The sequence below is a fragment of the Rutidosis leptorrhynchoides genome, chromosome 8 (assembly GCF_046630445.1).
Source record: "Rutidosis leptorrhynchoides isolate AG116_Rl617_1_P2 chromosome 8, CSIRO_AGI_Rlap_v1, whole genome shotgun sequence".
NCBI lineage: Eukaryota > Viridiplantae > Streptophyta > Magnoliopsida > Asterales > Asteraceae > Rutidosis > Rutidosis leptorrhynchoides.
In genome coordinates, this window is record NC_092340.1 from 259,475,582 (window position 1) to 259,491,986 (window position 16,405).

Below are 16,405 nucleotides of genomic sequence, written 5' to 3' on the forward strand. Positions count from 1 at the left end.
AATCAGTTAGCTGGGAACAGTTAGCCGGAACAGTTAGCGTGGAATCCTAACAATATTTCAATTAATTAATTCGTTTGTTTCTATCACTTTTTATTTTTTGTCCAATGTTTTTCTTCGTTATGCCACTTGTTGGAATTTGATAGGTCAAAATCCAGATACGAAATTTGAATAGAAATGGTTATTCTGTGGTGAACGGATACGTATATCGGTAGTTGTAAATAGGATAGTAAATGATTGTTGCATCAGATTCGAAGAATGTACAGTGTAACTTATTAATGTGAATTCTAAATATTCCTCGGGTACTACCCACCCGTTAAAATATTTTTCATCATTAACAGTTTGTACGGAAGAGTTTTTAATTACAATCTTTATGAAAATATACTTGCATATATATTTTCTTCAGATGCAATTATGGATTTAATGAGTCAATAAGATATTAAACTCATTTGATTTATCGTTAATACCAGATTACATAATTTCTAACTTTAGAAATTACATAATCGTCATATCGAACGGAGATAATTGATGTGGAATGATATGTAAAGTGAGGATAGCCAATGTAGAACGTTATGTAGAACGAAAATAATGTAGATAGAACAATACGTTGAACGGGGATTATGCTTGAGGTATAGTTTGTGACATGGAGGTTTACGACGCGGTTGTGATTTGGGGATAATAAGGATACCGTTGACGTTGAAGATGGTGGTGCTGATTATGCTGCTGGTGCTGCTGCTGGTGTTTGCATCATTCGCACCATATTATCCAAAGTCGTCACACAAGCGCATAGTTCGTTAACTTCTGCTTGTACACCGGGATGATTGGCGGTTGGAGCGAGCGAATGAACAAGATTCAAAATATGAGATAATATATAATCGTGACGAGATACTCTAAAGATAAGGGAGAAAATGGTTTCTCGAACAGGTTCGCCGGTAAGTGATTCTGGTTCATTGCCAAGAGGGCAATTTGGTGAATGAGAAGGATCTTCGATGTGAAATGACTTTCGAATATAGGATGATATTCTAACTTCATAGAATATCTATAATACTAAAGATTTCATAGCCTACAGGGGAACTTACGGCATATGACAAGCAAGTCTACAGATGCGCTAAGATATGAATTTTTGTCTATGCACTATCGATGCACTACATGCAGTAAGACGTGTCTAGACTAAAGAATGATAAGCAGGCAATTCCCTAAGGATGATAAGCAGATGGTTTCCGACTAGAAATGATAAGCAAAACTTTTTGACAGGTAGACACAGTCAAAGTCCAGACTCACTAATGTATCCTAACAACTACCAGTTAGACACACTAATGCAAGGCCTGGTTCGCTAAGACCAACGCTCTGATACCAACTGAAATGTCCGCGACTAATCCTCCCGGACGAAGTCTTCAACAGTTGGTCCCATTGCGATGATCGACTCCAAGTAACGTCCTTAATATAAGCAAATGCACAGCGGAATACTTAATTCGTACCTGAGAATAACATGCTTTAAAACGTCAACATAAAGTTGGTGAGATATATAGGTTTGATGCTAGCAGCGTTATAACTATGGACCACAAGATTTAAAGTTTATACATAATACACTCCTCGTGTATAGAAAAGACGTTGAGCACTTGGTAACCATACTTAACATTTAAATCACAGCAGCATACTCTTAAATAAACCCTACACCGTACCAAGTGTAGTAACGAAACGAAGTACTGTGCAACCGTTAAATGCTGGTCGTCCAGCCCGGTTGGGGTTGTCAGGCCCGATAGATCTATCAACAGGATTCGTGTTTACGCTCCTCACGTAAATATTAGCTACCAAGTATAAAGAGATATGCCATGGTACAACTCAACGTAGAATTTATATTTTTGATCACTTGTGTCCATAACGTAAATCATTTATAAAAACAGCACATGTATTCTCAGCCCGAAATATTTAGAGTTAAAAGGGAACTATATACTCACAATACTGTATTTTGTAGTAAAAATACATATAACATCATTGAACAACGCAGGGTTGGCCTCGGATTCACGAACCTATAACAATTGTATTTCTATTAAAATTCATGATGACAATTAACCAGTTCTTACATTTATATTATTAACATACTTCTTATATTAATAATTTGTTTACTATATTTATTTATATACTTTGGATACTTAACAATTTATGTATTAAAACTTTATATTAATACATTTGTAATATTTATTTGTAGTAATAATAATGATGTTACTAATCATTTTATTAATGATAATATTTATATATAAAAAAATAAATTTTAATAAAGGATAAGATAATATCTTTACTAATAATGTTAAGTTTTGATAAAAGTGATAGTTTTGATAAAATGATAACTTCGAAAATTTTAGTTATAATGATACCTCTAATGGAAATGATAATAATAATCATAAATTTTAACAATGATAATTTTAATAATAGTATACTCTTAATGATAATAATAATAATAATAACAAAAAGTTTTATAATAATAATAATGAAAATAATATTTTTGTTAATAATACTTATTACATATTAATAATAATAATGATAATAATATGATGATAATAATAATAATAATAATAATAATAATAATAATAATAATAATAATAATAATTAAAATCAAGAAGACTACCTTAAAGGGTTTTCCCAAAAATAAATGCCATAGACGGGACTTGAACCCACGACCTCTCGCTTATACAAAACATCATAAACCATTCCACAGTATGTTCTCTTTGGGATTTAATCTTGCACTCGAATTTAATTAATCTGCTTTCTGTTTTAGTATGCCCCTAGGCCATCATAATATTCGGCCCAAGTGTTTTATTGGCTTAACAGACTCAGGCAATTCACCACAGCCCAGCTTTTTATAAAAAAAAAATATACAAATTCGCCTAGGTCGAGTTTCGAACCTAGGACCTCTCGTTTATCCCCAACACTCCAAACCATCCATCTATTATATCTTTTCTGCTTTAATTCAATTGAAATTTTATTTAAACCGTTAGTTCCGGTATTCATCATTTTAATAAAACACTTCGATGGATTTGCAACTCGTGATCCAAACATCTAAGCCCAAACATACAATCCAGTGGATATATGTCCATTAGTATCCATAGATGAAGTCTTTAACCAATCCAACTCAAAAGAAGTCGTACAGTGGAGTAAAAAAACAAAGGTTTTTGATTTCTTCCTTGTTCCATCATCACCACGTCATGTTCCACTAGCAAAAACAGACAGATTACCGACATATTAGGTGATAGTGCTTTGTACGTTTAGATAATAATTAAATAGGATCATAAATACATCTCCTTTATTATTGGGTTATCTTTATCATCATCCTTTTATCTCACTCTTCCAAAATATTCGAATAGAACACAACAGAAACTGTTATAGCAGTTTAATCAAAGATTCAAGTGGCGACGGTGGGGGTTTTCAACTAATAAAAACATACAGGAGGGAAACAAATTGATGGTTGATGAGGTATTTGGTTTCGTGGCTATTACCGTCGAGAGAAGAGATTTTTAGGGTTTTAAATAAGAAGGCAATAGTATATGTAGATAGAAGAAGTTGTAAGTTTCGTAGAGTTCTGCAGGTAATCAATACCGTAGCAGCAATAGTATGCAGTTATATCAAGCATATGATAGTTTTGGGTTTTATTCAAGATGAGACAGAAATCAATTAGGAGTAAGGGTGATGAGTTAAATGGGTTTTGAGTAGGAATGGAAGAGAGAGACAGAGATATTCCGATGGTGGTAGTGGTTTCGTACGATTGTTGTGGACTGCAGGGTGACGGATGGTGGTTTGTTGGGGAGTTCGAAGATGGTGGTGTTAAATGGGTTTGGGTCGTGGTTCGAACAATAAATAGAAAGGTAGTGGATTGAAGTTGGGGTGATGGTGGTGTTGTTATCAAAGTGATGAAAGTACTGTGGTGATCGGTGATGGCGACTTCATTTCAAATAGAAACAAATTCGTAGCAAGTTGTGGTTGGTTGTCTCGGTTTCAAAACCGAAAAAGAAGAGAGTGGAAGCGAGGAAAAGAGGGAGGTGGTTTTTGGGTTGCAAGTAACGAACAATTACAGTGATTTATGAGTGATCGAATGTCATGCTATTCTTGTGTTGTTCTCGGATTAATAGAAATAAAATGGTATGTATCGGTAGCAAATCAAATGGTTTCATGACGTTCTTGGTTATAATCCGAAATGAAAGAGTGAGGGAGGTGGTTCGATGATGGAGGTTGTGGAGTATTAAAATAAACCAAAAGAGGACTTCGAGTTTTTGATGGTCGCCATCGGAAGGAGAAAAAGGAACTAGCGATGTTTGAAGGTGAATTACGCTTGTAAAATTTAGGAGAGAGTGAAATAGTTAGATAGTCGTAGGTGTTTCTTGTTGCAAGAAACTAGGAGTACAAAGATAATAATTGGGTTCAATAATAAAAGAGAAAGTGGTTGTTGAAGATGTGTGTGGTGATAATTTTCATTATGTACATGTATGCATTTATATTATGCAAATGGTGATGAAATGAATCTCAAACAGTCAAACATATAGATATTTTCTCTTTTGTCGACATGAATTCACAAGTGAACAGTAAGTCGAGATAAAAGTTGTTAGAGAATAGATTTCGCATAAGTATTTGTTTATATAATTAATTTTAATAATATATTTTATTATCTTATAATATTTTACATATTTATTTCCGATAATTAAGTCATATATTATTTCCAGATATATTTCTAATCATTATATATACATATATACATACATTTAAATATAAAAGTATTTATTTATAAATTGTTGTTCGTGAATCGTCAGGCATGGTCAAAGGGTAACTTAATTATCCAAATAAAGATTTCAGACTTTCTAGACTCAACAATAAGGTTTTTGCTTATCGTGTCGGAAACCTATAGAGATTAGGGTTTAAATTTGGTCGGAAATTTCCGGGTCGTTACAGATAACCCTGGGGTTAATTCAGTAAATTTAGAAGTTGAAAAGTGAGGGTTGTTATAGTACCTCCCCGTTAATAAAAACTTTCGTCCCAAAGTTTTAGATAGACTTCTCGGATGCATCAGCGGTTGAGAAGAGATGGGGATATTTCTGTTTCATTTGGTCTTCACGTTCCCAGGTATACTCGGGGCCACGTCGTGAATTCCAACGGATCTTAACAATAGGTATGGTGCTTTGTTTTAAGCGTTTAGCAGATCGGTCCATGACTTCTACGGGTTCCTCTATGAAGTGCATTTTATCATCAATGCAAATGTCATCCAAGGAATAACGAGAGTGTCATCAGCAATACACCGTTTAAGATTTGAGACATGAAACACATCATGTACTTGACTGAGTTCAGTTGGTAGTTCTAATCGATATGCCACGGGACCAATTCTTTCAGTGATTGTGAAACGTCCAACATATCGTGGACTGAGTTTACTTCGTTTACCGAAACGGACAACACCTTTCCAAGGGGATACTTTCAACATGACTTTATCTCCAACTTGGTATTCGATGTCCTTTCGTTTCTTATCGACATAACTCTTCTGTCGGCTACGGGCAGTTTCTAAACGTTGCTTGATTTGAACGATCTTTTCGGTAGTTTCGTGAATAATTTCAGGACCAGTTAAATGTCTGTCCTCAAGTTCATCCCAACACAGAGGGGATCTACACTTCCGTCCATATAGAGCTTCAAAAGGTGCAGCTTTAATGCTAGAGTGATAACTGTTGTTATAAGAAAATTCAACCAAAGGAAGATGTCTATCCCAGCCTTTGCCGAAGTCGATAACACAAGCGCGAAGCATATCTTCCAATGTTTGAATGGTTCGTTCACCTTGACCATCGGTTTGCGGATGATAAGCAGTACTCATGTCGAGTTGAGTTCCAAGAGCAGTTTGTAAGGATTTCCAGAATCTGGAAGTGAATCTACTATCGCGATCGGATATGATTGATATAGGAACACCATGATGAGAGGCAATTTCTTTGATATAAATTTGTGACAATCTCTCCATCTTGTCGGTCTCCTTGATCGGTAAGAAATGAGCAGATTTAGTGAGACGATCTACTATGACCCATATAGTATCATTTCCACTAGAAGTCTTGGGCAATTTAGTAATAAAGTCCATAGCGATACATTCCTACTTCCACTGCGGAATATCGGGTTGTGTCAACAAACCAGAAGGCTTTTGATGTTCAGCCTTAACTTTCAAACAAGTGAGACACTTACTAACATAAGTAGCAATGTCGGTTTTCATGTTAGGCCACCAGTAGAATTCCTTCACATCGTGGTACATCTTACTGGAACCCGGATGAATAGAATACCTAGTCTTACACGCTTCATCCAAGACTAGTTCACGGAGATTACCGAAGCGAGGAACCCAAATTCTGTTGCCAAAGTACCTTGTACCATTAGCTTTCACTTGGAGTTGGTTTTCAAAACCAATAGGTCCTTCACCTTCGATAATTGTTGGTTTAATAGCTTCTAATTGAGCTTCACAGATTCGTGAGATAAGATTCGATTTGATTTTTAGATTCAGAGCACGAACACGTTTAACATCGTCTTTTCGACTAAGGGCATCGGTAACTATATTCGCCTTGCCAGGATGATATTTCAGTTCACAGTGATAATCATTCAATAACTCGAGCCATCAGCTTTGCCTCATATTCAGATGTTTTTGATCAAAGATGTGTCGAAGACTTTTATGGTCAGTGTACACCATAAACTGGGTACCATATAGATAATGTCTCCAAATCTTTAATGCAAATACCACGGCACCTAACTCAAGGTCGTGTGTGGTATAGTTCTCCTCGTGTTTCTTCAACTGTCTAGATGCGTAGGCAATAACCTTTTCACGTTGCATTAAAACACAACCAAAGCCTTGCTTTGAGGCATCGCAGTAAACAACAAAATAATCAGTACCTTCAGGTAAAGATAGAATCGGGGCTGTGGTCAACTTCTCCTTCAGAATCTTGAAAGCAGATTCCTGTTCTTCGGACCACTTAAATTTCCCCCCTTTTTGTGTTAGCTTCGTAAGAGGTTTAGCAAGAAGTGAAAAATCCTTTATAAATCTCCGATAGTAATCGGCAAGTCCCAAAAATTAGCGAATATGCTTCGCAGTCTTTGGTATCTCCCAGTTCTGAATAACAGTGATTTTAGCAGGATCAACATATATTCCTCTTCTATCAACAACATGTCCAAGGAATTGTACTGTTTTGAGCCAAAACTCGCACTTAGAGAATTTAGCATAAAGTTGTTCCTTTCATAAGAGTTCAAGAATCATACGCAAATGTTGCTCATGTTCTTTCTCACTCTTGGAATAGATCAAGATGTCATCAATGAATACAATGACGAATTTATCGAGATAGGGTTTGCAAACACGGTTAATAAGATCCATGAACACAGTAGGAGCATTGGTCAAACCAAAAGGCATGGCACAGAATTCATAGTGCCCATAACGAGTGCGAAAAGCAGTCTTAGGAATATTGGATTCCTTGACTCTAAGTTGGTGATATCCGGACCTCAAATCAATCTTTGAATAAACACTTGACCCTTGAAGTTGGTCGAATAGATCATCAATACGTGGCAACGGATAACGGTTCTTGATAGTAAGCTTGTTAAGTTCGCGATAATCAATGCACATCCTTAACGTACCATCCTTCTTTTTAATAAATATAATAGGACCTCCCCATGGGGACGAGCTAGGATGAATGAAACCTTTATCCAATAGTTCTTGGAGCTGGTTGAATAATTCCTTAATCTCGGAGGGTGCTAAACGATATGGCACTTTAGCAATAGGAGCAGCACCGGGAGTTAAATCACTTTGAAATTCAACTTTTCGAGGAGGTGGAAGACAAGGAAGATCTTCGGGAAACACATCGAGAAAGTTTTTAACCACAGGTACATCTTCAATACGCTTCTCTTACGAATTCTGGACCATTACTCGCTTCACTAGAGATCGAGAAGAGAATAAAAAGGCAAAGAGATTCGAAATATAAGGGAAGATATAAAACCCAACAACAACCCAGAAATTACAAACCGTGTATATCAATACGTATTACAACGTAAATACACGTGAAAATTAACAACACTATAACCCCAAGGTAATAGTAAAAATAAATAAAATCCTCTGGTGGTAAATGAAAAAGAAGAATGACAGATATGAAAGTCAAGAGAATATCAAGAATCAGAACGGGATGGAGCATATTGACGAATGTCTTAAAGTATGAGTTGAGGGAGAAAGAATAGAAGGTGTGAGTTGTAAGAAAATGAAGAAGGTGGATTTATAGTGAAATATCAGACAAAGCAATCAAAACAGATCATCACATTTAATCAAAGAGGATCCTAATTTCCTTAATTATCGAAGAACCAAATCTTATTACAAAGATTTTCTCTAAATTCCATGAATTCCGGAAATCAATCATAACTACGTCATCAGTTAAAACGATTCTAAAGTTACTCATTTCACTCTCTTGCGATAGCTTCACTTATACTCTTCGCATAAATCAAATTGTTTTATCTATATTACTCAATAATGATAAAACTTTATTTATCAACTCATATTCGTCATGAAAACATTCTAATAGTTAGCCATGACGACCTCGATCAAATTTCGGACGAAATTTCTTTTAACGGGTAGGTACTGTGATGACCCGAAAATTTCCGATCAAATTTAAACTTTAAACTTTATATGTTTCCGACACGATAAGCAAAATCTGAAATGTTGAGTCTCGAAAGTGTTGAAATCAATATTCATGTCATCAATTACCCTTCGACTGCTCACGGCAATTCACGAACCACTATTTATAATTAAATACTTATATATTTGAATATATGGATATATAATAATAATTTGAAATATAAATATTGTTGTTATTAAAGTTATTATTAGTAATATCATTATTAAGTATTATTTGTATTATTATTATTATTATCTTATTTCAAATTATTATTATTATTATTATTACGTTTGTCTTTATTTTTATTTTTTTGATATTATTATTTATGTTATTATTATTATTATTATTAGTAAGTTAGTTTATTTTAAATATAAATATAAATATAATTATTAATATTATTATCATTACTATTATGATTATTACTGTAAAAATAAAACACTTTATTAATATTACCATTTATAATATCCTTATAACCTTTTTACAATTATTAGTATTATTAATCCAAATAGTAATATTATTATTACAATGATCATTAATAGAATTATTCTTATTATTATTAATTCCACTATTGTTATCATTAGTATCAATATTTTTATTATTATTATTTATTATCAGTAATAATATTAATTATTTGTTATTATTAGTATTAATATAATTATTATTAACGTTATTAAAATTGTAATTATTAATATATTATTTAATTATTTATCACTGAATTATGACCAATATATACTCGTACAGTTTAGGTTAAGTATCACAATCAAACAGTGCTTATCTTGTTTCTTATCTGATTTTATTAAACAGCAAGATCAATTATAGTACGATTCAGTTACTGATCAAAGTCAGCTTTATATTTCTTTATTGACCCTCTACTCGAGATTGAATCCAATCAAAGATACAAACAATTTCAGTTGCAAGTCGATCTCAAACTTTATTTATCTGCTGTACCATTTGATCCCTTCTGTCGACTTCCATTACACTACAACACAATAGGGATTAATTTATAATTACCACATCAATTGTTCAATTACACCTTATATAGATATTACCTGCCATGATTCGAAAAAGAACACAGAAATATTATAAAACCCGGCCACACTTCACCATCATGATTAAACTACTCCCTGTTATGGTTCGTTTTGATTTATGTTTCACCCATAAAACACCACCACTTGCAACCATTACCACCTCCATCATCCCCTCTCTCTTTTATATCAATCTTATTTCTGTTTTTCTGTTCAGAATCACCACGAACCACTTTAACAAATCATATTTTCGCAGCACCACCGCCATCGTCCACCATATCGCTCTCTCTAAATTACTTCGTGAAACTCAAGTGATCAACAACCCTTGAATCGGTAACCACCTTTATAGCTGCAACTTGTATTATTTTATGTAGATAAAACAAGCCGCATGCTATTAAACAACTAACAACAATATGGTGCGTGCTTCTTTTTTTATCTTTTCCCTTTGTTGGCCGGCAACCTTTTAAAATCAAGACAAACATTATATGATAGATTCATTAGATGAGTGGGTCTCATCCCGTAAAGTAGGAGTATTGAGGCATGCGTGATTTTTCTTTTCCTTGTTTTCTGTTGAAACCACCGAAGACCACCACAAATTTGCCACTAAGACGCTATCACTATTTCTGTCACGCCAAAACAACCCAACAAGCTGTCATTTAGGGCTGATACAGTTACAGTCGAGCCGAGTTACTTCTGTCTTGAGTTAAACAACGAATAAATGGTGATTCTATATAATCATGGTGAAAATGTGATAATGATGATGAGGTGCTAGTGGGATGTTTTTAAAGTAAACCAAAAGGGACTCAACCACTAAATTTTGTTTCTGTTATTTAAAGAAATAATTATAAAAGCATGTATAATTTAATATTTCTAGTAATCGAAGTCATTTGGTGGATTAGATCAAGTTAATGGAAGATGAGGTATGCATGATATGAGTATGAAACAAAGTTAGATAAAGAATAAGGATACAGAAATAAGGGATAGAAGGTTATAAATCCGTAAAATTACAAGAAAAGAAACAACAGTGATATGGTTTGAGAGGTGTGTGGTCTAGCTAGAGGTCACGAGTTCGAAACCTGGGAGAGGCAGTATCTTTTATTTTTGGAAGATAAACCCTCCTGTTTTTCTTAGTGACGGTATTTAATTCCTTCTAGCCAAGTACCCTGGGCCAACCATCACAAGTGCAGCCCAACAAATTCGTACACGGGCCTGGGTTGCTGTTTGATGTACACGGCCCAACAAGCCATAATGATCAGCCTATTAATTCGATGATTTATGATGAAGTGAAGGAGGAGAACAGAAAATCACGAGTTTAATACATTTAAGTTATAGTTAAAATAGAAAAACAATGGCAGAGCAACTGGTTTAGGATGTCATTGGGTTAGCGGGAGGTTGTGGGTTCGAGCCTGACTTGGAGCATTTCTTTTTAGGAAGAGTTATGAGGTAGTTTTCTTCTTAGTTATTATTTATTATTATTATTATTATATTATCATTAGTTATGATTATTATTACTAGTAAATCGTTAATATCATAACTCTCATTTACAGTAAAATTAATTTTTTACAAGTATTATTACTAACATCATGGTTATTACCCAAAATTGGAATTTTTATTAACATAAGTGTATCATTAATGTTATTATCATTATTTTTACTAATATTAAATTAGTATAATTAGAACTACTGTTTCGATAAACAAATGAAGTACATACATAAACATATATATATTTTACACACATAACATAACAAAATTAATATTTTATATACGAAATGAACATATAAAACATATATGTATTATTAACCTAAAAATGATATAACTAATACATCTATATATATGTGATCAATTACAACTATGAATATTAATAAATATACAAATGATATAGGTTCGTGAATCCGAGGCCAACCCTATACTTGTTCAATGTCATTCTATGTATTTTTACTACAAAATACATTAGGTGAGTTTCATTTGCTCCCTTTTTAAATGCTTTTGCAATATATATTTTTGGGACTGAGAATACATGCGCTGCTTTTATAAATGCTTTACGAAATAGACACAAGTGATCGAAACTACATTCTATGGTTGAATTATCGAAATCGAATATGCCTCTTTTTATTAAGTCTGGTAATTTAAGAATTAGGGAACAGACACCCTAATTGACGCGAACTCTAAAGATAGATCTATCGGGTCCAACAAGCCCCATCCAAAGTACCGGATGCTTTAGTACTTCGAAATTTATATCATGTCCGAAGGAGGATCCCGGAATGATGGGGATACTCTTATATGCATATTGTGAATGTCGGTTACCAGGTGGTCAATCCATATGAATGATATTTTTGTCTCTATGCATGGGACGTATGTTTATGAGAAATAGAAATATGAAATCTTGTGGTCTATTAAAATTATGAAATGATTATTTATGTTAAACTAATGAACTCACCAACCTCTTGGTTGACACTTTAAAGCATGTTTATTCTCAGGTTTGAAAGAAATCTTCCGCTGTACATTAGCTCATTTTATAGATATTACTTGGAGTCATTCATGGCATATTTCAAAAGACTTGCATTCGAGTCGTCGAGTTCATCAAGATTATTATCAAGTCAGTTATAGTTGGATATATTATGAAATGGTATGCATGCCTGTCAACTTTCGATGTAATGAAAGATTGTCTTTTAAAAAATGAATGCAATGTTTGTAAAATGTATCATATAGAGGTCAAGTACCTCGCGATGTAATCATCTGTTGTGAATCGTTTATATTCGATATGGACTTCGTTCGGATGGATTAGGACGGGTCTTCACAGTTGGTATCAGAGCGGTGGTCTTAGCGAATCAGGTCTTGCATTAGTGAGTCTAACTGATAGTCGTTAGAATGCATTAGTGAGTCTGGACTTCGACCGTGTCAGCATGTCAAAAGTTTTGCTTATCATTTAGTGTCAAAAAATTTATTTCTTATCATCCTTAAAGTCTAGACACGTCTTACTGCCTCTATTGCATAGACAGTGTATAGATAAATCCATATCTTAGCATATCTGTTATTGTTACCTTTGCCTGACAGCTTCCGTAGATTCCTCCGTAGTTTATGGGATTTTAGTATTATATATGCATATGTAAATCATGTATTACAGGGTACTAATCTACATCTTATAATCTATTTCTTATCGAAAAGTCCTTCATCTGATCGTACGAGATGAATCCCTCAACCAGTTCGAATTCCTCGGATTCCGACAGCTATTCCGTTATGGAGTTTCACCTATCAGCGTCACCGGAATGAATCAACCAATCAGTCATCCCCAATTCATATGATGGGTTTGTAGTCGACTTAATCAATGGAGACGCGAAAAAGGCGATCCCTTCCACCAACCAAATTCACCTCTTGGCGGTGAACCTGAAGCACTTACCTGCGAACCTGTTCGAGCTACTATTTTCTCACTCATTTCCCGAATATCTCATCACGATTATATTCTATCTAAAATTCTAAACCTTATTCATCCGTTCGTTCCAACCGACAATCATCTTGGAGTAATGAAAGAAGTCAACGAGCTTCGCACTCGATTAATAAATTTGGAGAATATGGTGCAAAATCTACCAGCTTTAACAACATTATCGGCACCAACAGTACCATCAGTAACAGCACCAGTACCACCAACAACCTAAGTTTCAACACCACATGCCTCAACATCTCATTCTGTACCTCGAGTATAATCACCGTTCTACGTATCGTTCTACATCAATTATCTTCGTTCATCATGTCGATTAAGTAATCTATAAATGTTTTAGAGATTATGTGTTCTAGTTCTAACGATAAATGAAATGAGATTGATATCATATTAACTCATTAAATCCACGATTATATCTGAAGAAAATATATATGTATATATATTTTCATAAAGATTGTAATTCAAAATTCTTTCGTACAAACTGTTAATGGTGAAAATATTTTAACGGGTAGGTAATACCCGAGGAATATTTATATTTCACATTAATAAGTTACATTGTACATTCTTCGAATCTGATTCAACAGTCATTTACTATCCTACTTACATCCACAGACATACGTATTCGTTCACTACAGAATAACCATTTTCATTCAATTTCATATTTGGATTTAGACCTATCAGAATCCGACAAGTGGCATAATGAAGAAACATTGGACAAAATAAAAATTATTAGAAACAAACAAATTAACTATGAGAAATTTTGTTAAGAATCCACGCTAACTGTTCCTAGCTAATTGTTCCTAGGTAACTGATTACATTTTATTTTATCGCAATTTAATTATCGAAATTTACATTCTCGCAATTTTATTTATCTTCATTTAATTTATGTTATTTACTTTACGCACTTTATTTATCGTTATTTAATTTCTGTTATTTAATTTACACATTTTAAATATCGGGACACGTATACAAGGTTTTGACATATCATATCGACGCATTTATATATATTATTTGGAATAACCATAGACACTCTATATGCAGTAATGATCGAGTTCTCTATACAGGGTTGAGGTTGATTCTACAATAATATATATAATTTGAGTTGTGATCGAGTCTGAGACATGTACACGGGTCACGATATGTATTAATTAATTCGAATGTTATATATTAAACTATATATGAATTATTGGACTATCGACTGTGGACTAATAACATTGGACAATTAAAATGAATTAAAATATTGATTATAACATATGAAATTAATTAATTCTTCAAGTTTGCCACTTGATTTCATCTTAAACCTCATTGTATCTTGATAATTACAATCTGCATTCAAACCTTTCATGATTCTTGAAAACACCTCAATCGATAGGATGAATCAACCGCACTTCATCTATGGAAGGAAAGATTTATGCATATAGTTATGCACCTGAGAAACTCTCGACAACTGAGTAAAAGTTTAATACGTAGCCGCGTCAGATCCTTTAGCATTTATTAGCAAAAATAACTTTACGATCCCTTTTCAAAGTAGCCAATTTTGTTACAGCTCCAGCAAGTCAGCTTTAACTTTTCATTCGAAGTAGCCTTACTATAATCCTGATATATACAATTACCCTTTTGATACCGGAGAATTCTTTTATATTCCACCATATTACCAGCAGACATACCAGCAACCTCGTTGTTTTTTGGCTTAAATCTCTCTGACAAATCATTATATTTATTCATTTAAACCCTATCATATACTCATCCGCATCTTGTAATGAGAACTGCCATAATAATTATCGGGAATCAGCAATCAGTACTTTGAAAACTCACAGCATATCTACATCAACAGTTATATGTATGACATTTATCTCTTAGAATTATGATCTCTCATTCTGAAATTCTGAAAAGCACTCAGTCACAAATCAATACTCTGAATGTTGAAAAAGCTGAATGAAGCAGCAGAAACCATAGACAACCGTAAACGACCATAATCATCAAAAGTTTGATGATAAACAATAGTATGTTGGAAAAGCTCAGAAAAGTTAGAACTGGAAAACGGATTAAGCTAACCACAAAGGAGACCAAGGACAAATACAAGGACCATACCATATATTCAAAGAATCCAGGTAATTTTGGATCCGATGAAACCTTCAACGAATATCTTGCTCCGTACTCATGTTAAAATCTTGCGGAAAATCTTCCTCATCAACCATCGAACTTAGAAATTCCAAAATATCATCATCAATATCTTCGATATTTCTGAGGATATTTTCATAAATATACTCGTCCGAAATTTTATACCTCTTCATGCTTCCTGTGTATCATTATATTGGAAACATTCAATAGAAAATTTAGTACCGAAAAGCAGATTATGCGAAACTATGAAGGAAGCCGTGGACAAATCACAAAGAATAAGTTTGACTTCAAAGAATCCAAATGATTCAATGTCTACTGAAGTCTTTAGCGAATATCTTGCTCCTTGCTCTAAACCATTGCGAACAATAGTTTCCATTATCCTCGATCTTAGATATTCAAAGATATTATCGTATCTTTCATTATAAATATCCTCGATATTTCTGAATATATTTTCATAACTAATCTTATCTAAGATCATTTATCTCTTTGAGCTATCAGTGTTACATCATATGAGAAACTATTAGTTTCTATATTCTGCGAACCTTCGAATTTAAAAAATGAATGTTTTTGGAGTAGTGTTGGGAACTGATGCATGAGTTAGTATAATATAATGACACTTGATCAACGTGATTATATTACAGTAAGTCATGCTGAGTTTCTAATGGAACGTGATGATTCACAGTACCATCATCATGTGCCATTTACACGACTCTTGCATTCTACTCAATCTCCAAACATATTAAGAACATATTTTCTTGATAGTTCTATCTTTTCGAATATTCTGGTAATTTGCCAAATCAAGATCGTGCCATTACGATTTCCTTCTTAGAATATTAACTATGTTCATTTCAAAATTCATACTTACGAATTCTGGACCATTACTCGCTTCACTAGAGATCGAGAGGAGAATAAAAAGGCAAAGAGATTCGAAATATAAGGGAAGATATAAAACCCAACAACAACCCAAAAATTACAAACCGTGTATATCAATACGTATTACAATGTAAATACACGGGAAAATTAACAACACTATAACCCCAAGGTAATAGTAAAAATAAATAAAATCCTCTGGTGGTAAATGAAAAAGAAGAATGACAGATATGAAAGTTAAGAGAATATCAAGAATCAGAACGGGATGGAGCATATTGACGAATGTCTTAAAGTATGAGTTGAGGGAG